The following is a 6,971-nucleotide window of genomic DNA, read 5'->3' as shown; positions in this document are numbered from 1 at the left end:
TGATTATAGATACCACTTAGATCATGCTTTTCTATATTGTTTTTATTGTTACACTTATCTTGAGATGTTCGCAACCATTAAGGGAAATTAAGATAGTTAAGTTGTATATCCTATACCATAGCTCATAATACATTAAAATATAATTTATTATTAGTTATTATTACATTTATATTCAATGCATTGTGCCTTCTTTCATTTTACATGGTTCTCATTTATTCATTATATCCATACCATTTTTCATTTGTATTGACTCAATTTTTTTATTATGTTGATATCAATTTGCATATTTATTGATTATATTTTAACTTTTGAAGAAGGAAAAAAGGGCAAATGATATGGGATGGTGAAAAGATCAAAAATTACACCAAAAGGCTTGAAAGGATGTGGGTTCAAGTTTTGAAAACAATACATAGAGCATATATATTCAACTAGTATAGACTAAACTTTTTTTGATATAGAATGGTGTATTAGAAAAGTGTTTTGACATTTGAAATCGTATGTACATTTTGTCTTTATATGAATGATACACTTTAAAAGAGTTGCAGATCAATTGCATACTTGTTAGTAGCTTGATGATGTCCTTCATACAGTGCTCTCACAATTTTCCTTTATTGTTTAAAATTTTTAGGTTTTAAATACTCTATTTTTATTATTTTTAATGCAACATTTTATATGTTTATACTATATAATATTGAGATAATTGCTTAGCTTTTTTATCTAATCACTTTTTTCTTTGTTTTATTAAACAAAATGATAAACTAAACCCCTTGAAATTATTTAAAGAGCGTTATATATATATATATATATATATATATGCAATTTCTTTTGAACAATGAAATGTCTCTTGATTTATTAAATCTAGTTACATGAAATTTCAATTTGATACACAACCATAAAGGGACAAAATCTAAAACTTGCAAATACAATCTAACTTTCAAGAACTATTTAATCACCTAAAAAGCCAAAAGATAAATATATTTTAAAAAAATGTGAAAATCTCTAATATGTATAATTAGACATTGGAACCATGTTTAGAGATGTTTTCAATATTGTTATATTTTGAACACAAATCAATAAATAAATTACAATAAATCTTAGATCAATAGTAATTTATTAAGACAACACAAATTTTATGTGGAAAACCCAACTCAAAAAACCACAGTGAAAGACGAGAAACTCTTTTTATTAATAATAAAATATACATCAAACTTCACCTCCACTCCAATATCCTCTACCTTTTCTCTCTAATTATTTTGAGAGTCATCCTATATTTGTATATTCTACACAAAAACATAGTACATGCACAATAACATGTGCAACCAAAACCATGTGCAAGATATAAATCCAAATTATTATTTTTAGTTTTACAATGAAAACATAATTGTAGACATCTCACTTTATTTTATCTTATTTTATTTGGTCTCACACATAACAAATATAGCATTTTATTATTATCAACATGATTTATTTCAAATATATAGTTCTTTTTCAATTAAATGATTTATTTCAATGATATTTATAATAATAATTTGAAATAAATCTATTGTTATAAATGATAATTTATTGAATTAAAGCAAAGCTAAAGGAAACATGAAGTGTGAAAAGATTAACTTCATCAAAATTTCAAAAGAAAAATTATTAAGCTAGTAATAACTCTCTTTTAGATAGCAAAGCTAAAAAAAAATCTTAATGTAAAAAGAGTGCAAATAAATATTTGAAGATTATGACAACTATTAATGTAACTTAATTTTGTTTTATATTTTAATTTGTAACATTACATTTTATATTAAAAGAGCATATATATAATACATCTATTATTATAATTAAGCAAAGTTCCATGGTAATAATATGTTTGTCCATGTATCCAACATCGAATAAGTTATAAATACAAAAATAGCATAACTTGCAAACTTGATAATTTGTAAAAAAAAAAAAAAAACCATTTTAACTACATTCATCAAAATTAATGTAACCTTGATTAAATATAACATCAAATCCACATCATGAATTTAAAAGCTAATGAAAGTGTGATATAGACAAGTCCAAATTCATATATTTGTATTCAAAATTGGTCCAACTATACATTTTTCCTTTTACAAAATGGAACTTTATTCCCAACATTGATAATGGAAACTCATGCTCATAAGTGACATAATGGCAAAATTGACATCATGACAAATCTAGAAAATGGGTCTATAATTCCCCCTCACAAGTCTTGACACTCCCAAGTGCATTTCCAAATTGATATTGCTGCAAAAATGCAATAATCAATTAGTTGTAAAACACAAAATGCATAGAATCAATTTCATTAACTCATGATAGCATTTTGATCAATTATTCATTCTCACCATGAAGATCTATGGCAATGTATAATACTACCCTTCTCAGGTAGATGGTGAAGCAAGTGGTGATGGATATGGACATAGTTCAAGGGTGATTAGATGGTGAAGCAATTGGTGATGGATATGGACATGGTAGAAGTGAAATAAGAAAACGCTAGTGGGTGTGGGTGATGATACACCCCCCATTAGTGGTACGATAATGGGAATCACCCTTGGAGGGGGGCGGGGGAAACTGTTAAGGGTGGATGATTGAAACAATGAGAATGGTGGATAACTAAAGGGTGGGTGTGGGCATTGAGGAGGTTTTATGGAGGTGGTTATAAGAATGAACAAATTTATGAAGGAAAATGTTGGTGTGTGTGGGCAACAATACATCCTCATTGGTTGTACAATAAGGGAAGCGCTCTTAAGGAGAAAATTGGGATGTTAATGGCTGGAGCAGTGTTTTCAATGCTAGAGATTTTTCCAGCAACATGGTCATCAAATAATTTAAATCGACAAGTTGGAACGTTCTCACATGTGGATCTCTCGACTGCAACAATAAAAAAGCTCATATACTTATGGAAAGCATTGAAAATGATAATCAACCCGTCTATAGCATGGATTGTTCTTCTCACTTACATACCTTTCATTGATATACCCATGGTAAGATTCAATTGCATTGTTTGTATCTTGATTAAAGTGTAGAAAATTTATGCATGTTTTTGCCCACATATCTGTAGAAAGAAATTCATTAGTTATGTATTAATAACTATACACATGACATGAAAAATAGAGTCATTAGAACCACCTACAATAAACTTACATATTTTGTTGTTGGCTAACCAAATGGTTTTTAAATATTCCAAAAACTTTTCATGTTCACTGAAATTCTTCAAAGAGCCTTTCATCTGCATTTTTTACATATTCATCATCTTAACATGTGTGCATGATTTCTCCTAAAGCACGAAAGATAAGGATTTGGTTTTCCCTTCTTTGGATTTTATTTCCAACATTATTTAACCATGCACGACGTACGTGTCACACACATAATAATATTGTACACTTGATTGAAGACCTGGAATAACATGATTTTTAGAGAGAATATACATTAACAATATTTTATCTCTTATAAAAAAAATAAACACATCACCTTAATTCAATTTCAGCAGTAACATCATCTGTGGTGAAGGCTTGAACATGCCAATCTCGACACTCTTTCATTCCTATGGAAAATAACATCGACATCCATTCAGAAATATCAGTGATAGTATTGTGATGATATCACCCAAGCTACTGAATAAAGTTCAAAAAAGGGAAATCAAAAATAGTATCCTATTCACAAGTAGATAAGTTAAATTTCTTCTCTATATGAGGCAATTTTCTATTGACAATGTCACTCAATCCAAGGGATGACAAGGTGATAAAGCATTGGAATTGATCTTTCTTTGGTGCTTGGGTGATTATCGTGCCATCACTTTAACAACTTATAAATGAACCCATCCACCTAGTTGAGTGAATGAATGACATTGACCCCCAACTCAACCAACATATATTCCCTTCCCAACCATCCAATTAACACTCAAATGCTCTTACAATGAACAAGAGGAATGAGATCTAACCCAACAACTAGTTTTTTTGGGTCAAAGAAGTCTTCTAACAAAATGGCAAAGGTAAAGGAAGGCACAACTAATAAGAGTTCTTTTCAAGTACATAAATGTGAAGGAACAACAGGAAAATCTAGTCAAGTCGTCTTAAGAGAGATTGCTCTCTCATGAATCTTGATTGAGTGAGAAATTCCCAATGGAAGGAATATATATTTTCACATATCTAGCTAGCCATATTAATTAAGCTTTTATTTGAGAAAGAGTAAAAACAAATTAAAATACCTACACAATATCATCCCTATCTGTCTATTTTATTAAAACAACAATTGGTTGAAGCATCCTCCATTTAAAAACAATTTCAATCAAGCTAATAATAAGAACTAAATATATTTTAAAGAGAATGATTGCCTCAAGATGAGACAATCTCAATGATGTGGTTGGTCATTTGTGGCTTGTTAGCAACAATAGACCCTTTGTTCACACTCAAATGTTGTCATTCTTGTGTTATAGCTTCTAAACAAATCAATGCAATAGACCAACCAGAATGGTGGGTTTTTAATAGTAAAGATTGCAAAAAAAGAAAAGTAAAAAGACACATTAAATAATATTAAACACTCTACTTTTTACCATACAACATATATTTTTCTTTTTTAATTACTCATGAATAAACCATCTAATGCCATTAAAAATGTAAATTCTAGTTTGGTCCTAGCCTAGGACCAATCCAATAAACTAGCTAGGTCTCACGTTAAGATTGAAAAAATTATTGTTATGGTCCCTTTTCCATTATTTTTAATGGAAGATTTTTTTATTTTTTAAATGCAAAGAAAAAGATACTTCTGAGCTTAATTCATATGCAATGTGATTCATTAGCTACAAAGGATGAATACATTGTGCGAGGGATATATTGCCTACAAAACTATGGATGTTGTGTGGCCACAATTGCAAGAGATGGAATGAATCTCACTCCTTATAAATCACTTTTTTGGCAGTTTGCCTTCGGAGATCGGGTTTGTTGTGTCAAGTTTCTCTAATGGACGGATACTAAATTCAATTCATGGGTCTTCTACCTCGTATAGCTTGGTTCACCAAATGAATTGAAAAGATTGAATATTGGAGCAAAACAATCCTCTAAAAGCTTGTTCACATAATAGTATGGGAAAAATTTACAAATTTCCATCACTCTAATAACAAAATTTCAGCGCTTACTTGTAGAGATCTAGGAAACTACCAATTCTTACATATTGGGGATCTCTATTTCAACTGCTTGGAAGTTGACCAGACAAATTCCATCTGATTTAAGTGATCTATTAATTTACTACTAAAAATGAAAGAGGCACTTCAATTTGTGCTTCGATATATAACCAACATATACCGCTATCCACTCACTCATATTCATATTTATGCAGATTCTACCTTTCATTTTATAAAGAACCTTCGAACAAGAGTTGTTAACCGAAGCGATTGCCACACTAAAACTATGGACATAAAATGGGAAACTAACTTTGCCTTTACATGATCAATCGCTGGAACTTAAACAAGATCTGGGACCGGAACAACAAAAAATGCTGAGGACACTGGATCTTTCGAACGAATGATGAGTATGGCTACTGCGGCCTCCTTTCCCTTCTAAGGCAAGGCAACTTCTCACACAATGGCTGACTTATATACACTCACGTTACATAGTTTGCAGAAATAATGGTTCTTCGTAGGTTTCACATGAGCATGTTGATTCGACAAAGGGTTCAGTGGACCACTATTTTTCAAACTCCAAACTCGGCAACGACTAAAATTATGATGACCATTCATTGTCTTCTCACAAAATATTTATATGAAAATTAAACACATGCAGAGCGGTATACACCATGTGTTTCTTTACCATTCTGCCCACCATTCAGTGGTTTATTTTCTTAATCTCTATGAAAAAATGTAAAAATGGGTAGATAAACACATACCGTTGTTTTCTTCTTTTCAATTCTACCCATTCCATTCATAGCTCTGTACTGTACCGTTTCCAATATTTTCGCCTCCACTAACTGTACAGGTATAATAAATATTTATTAGACAAGAGGCGAAGAGAACAAATTGTTTTACAGGAAAAAACTTGAGTTGTCTTACCTGCATCTCAGAAGTCCCCGGTACAAGCCGCCATGGCGCCATGGATTCCAGAGCGGTGAAAAGCTTTTACTCTGTGAAAAGCTGCAGATGCTGATTCTTATGATAAATTATGAGTGAAATGAAAACGCAGTGTTAGACGGAAATATATGAGAGTAGGGTTTCATTGGTCTTATCAGTCACACACCTATCACTGTGAAAACTTAGGAAGCGTGCCTTTCACGCCACAGCCGATGTCCTTCAAACCAGCAACGTGATGTAAAGAGCTTGGGCTAGTGAACCCTGTCCCCAACGATTATTCTGCCCCATGATAGATTTTAATAATATATCAAACACAATTCCTAATTAAAATATTGATTGAAAATGATTTATAATAAATAAGTCAAAACCTTAATAAATTCGATTGCATTTTAAATGGTTGATCAATTTGGACTTGAAATGTTGTTGAATTTATTATTGTGGGACAGGAAGGGCGTCCTCTAAATTTGAAAAAATTGTTGAATTTCCTCTTACAGGTTTTTTTAATGAATTTTGTTTTCAATGTGTAAAAAATTGTCTAAATTATAATTTAGAGTTGTAATGGGGTATAATTTGAGTGGTTCATAGGGTGTAAAATTTTATTTTCATATTAATGTTTTATAAACAACACAGCCATATATAATTTTATTATAAATTATACTTTCAGATTAAAAAATAAAAATCAAATAGCTAAATTGGGCTATGGGACAGGTACAAAAATCCTGATAACATCGGGATTCATAGTGCAATCTCATTCAATCACAGTGAGCTCGGGCCACCATAACTAAAACGCAAAACAACAAATGTACGTTTGTTTTCGCAGCGTCAGCAATATACGGCCAACCAAAAAGTGAGAGAACACAGAAGAGAGGCCATACATGAAGATCAATGACCATTGATTTTGCCGGGT

At 31.1% G+C, this 6,971-nt stretch overlaps 1 long non-coding RNA gene across 5 annotated transcripts; it reads right to left on the bottom strand.

Moving 5' to 3' along the window:
- Positions 1 to 2,033: 2,033 nt before the first annotated feature.
- Positions 2,034 to 6,336, bottom strand: LOC149253257 (uncharacterized). 5 transcript variants are annotated; one of them, XR_016266176.1, is made up of 4 exons: positions 6,231 to 6,336; positions 6,047 to 6,127; positions 5,884 to 5,964; positions 2,034 to 2,250 (listed from the first exon to the last, which is right to left on the bottom strand). It is a non-coding gene; the product is annotated as an uncharacterized LOC149253257 (long non-coding RNA). The 5 variants fall into 5 exon arrangements; XR_016266177.1 differs by having other exon boundaries at positions 6,047 to 6,117; XR_016266178.1 differs by lacking the exon at positions 6,231 to 6,336 and adding an exon at positions 2,968 to 3,058 and having other exon boundaries at positions 6,047 to 6,216.
- Between the last annotated feature and the right edge of the window lie 635 nt (positions 6,337 to 6,971).

Source organism: Pinus tabuliformis, chromosome 7, assembly GCF_031772625.1.
Source record: "Pinus tabuliformis cultivar Carrire ecotype Pingquan chromosome 7, CPIR1, whole genome shotgun sequence".
Classification (NCBI taxonomy): Eukaryota; Viridiplantae; Streptophyta; class Pinopsida; order Pinales; family Pinaceae; genus Pinus; species Pinus tabuliformis.
Note: the sequence above shows the minus strand (reverse complement) of the source record. Positions and strands in the feature narration are given on the sequence as shown.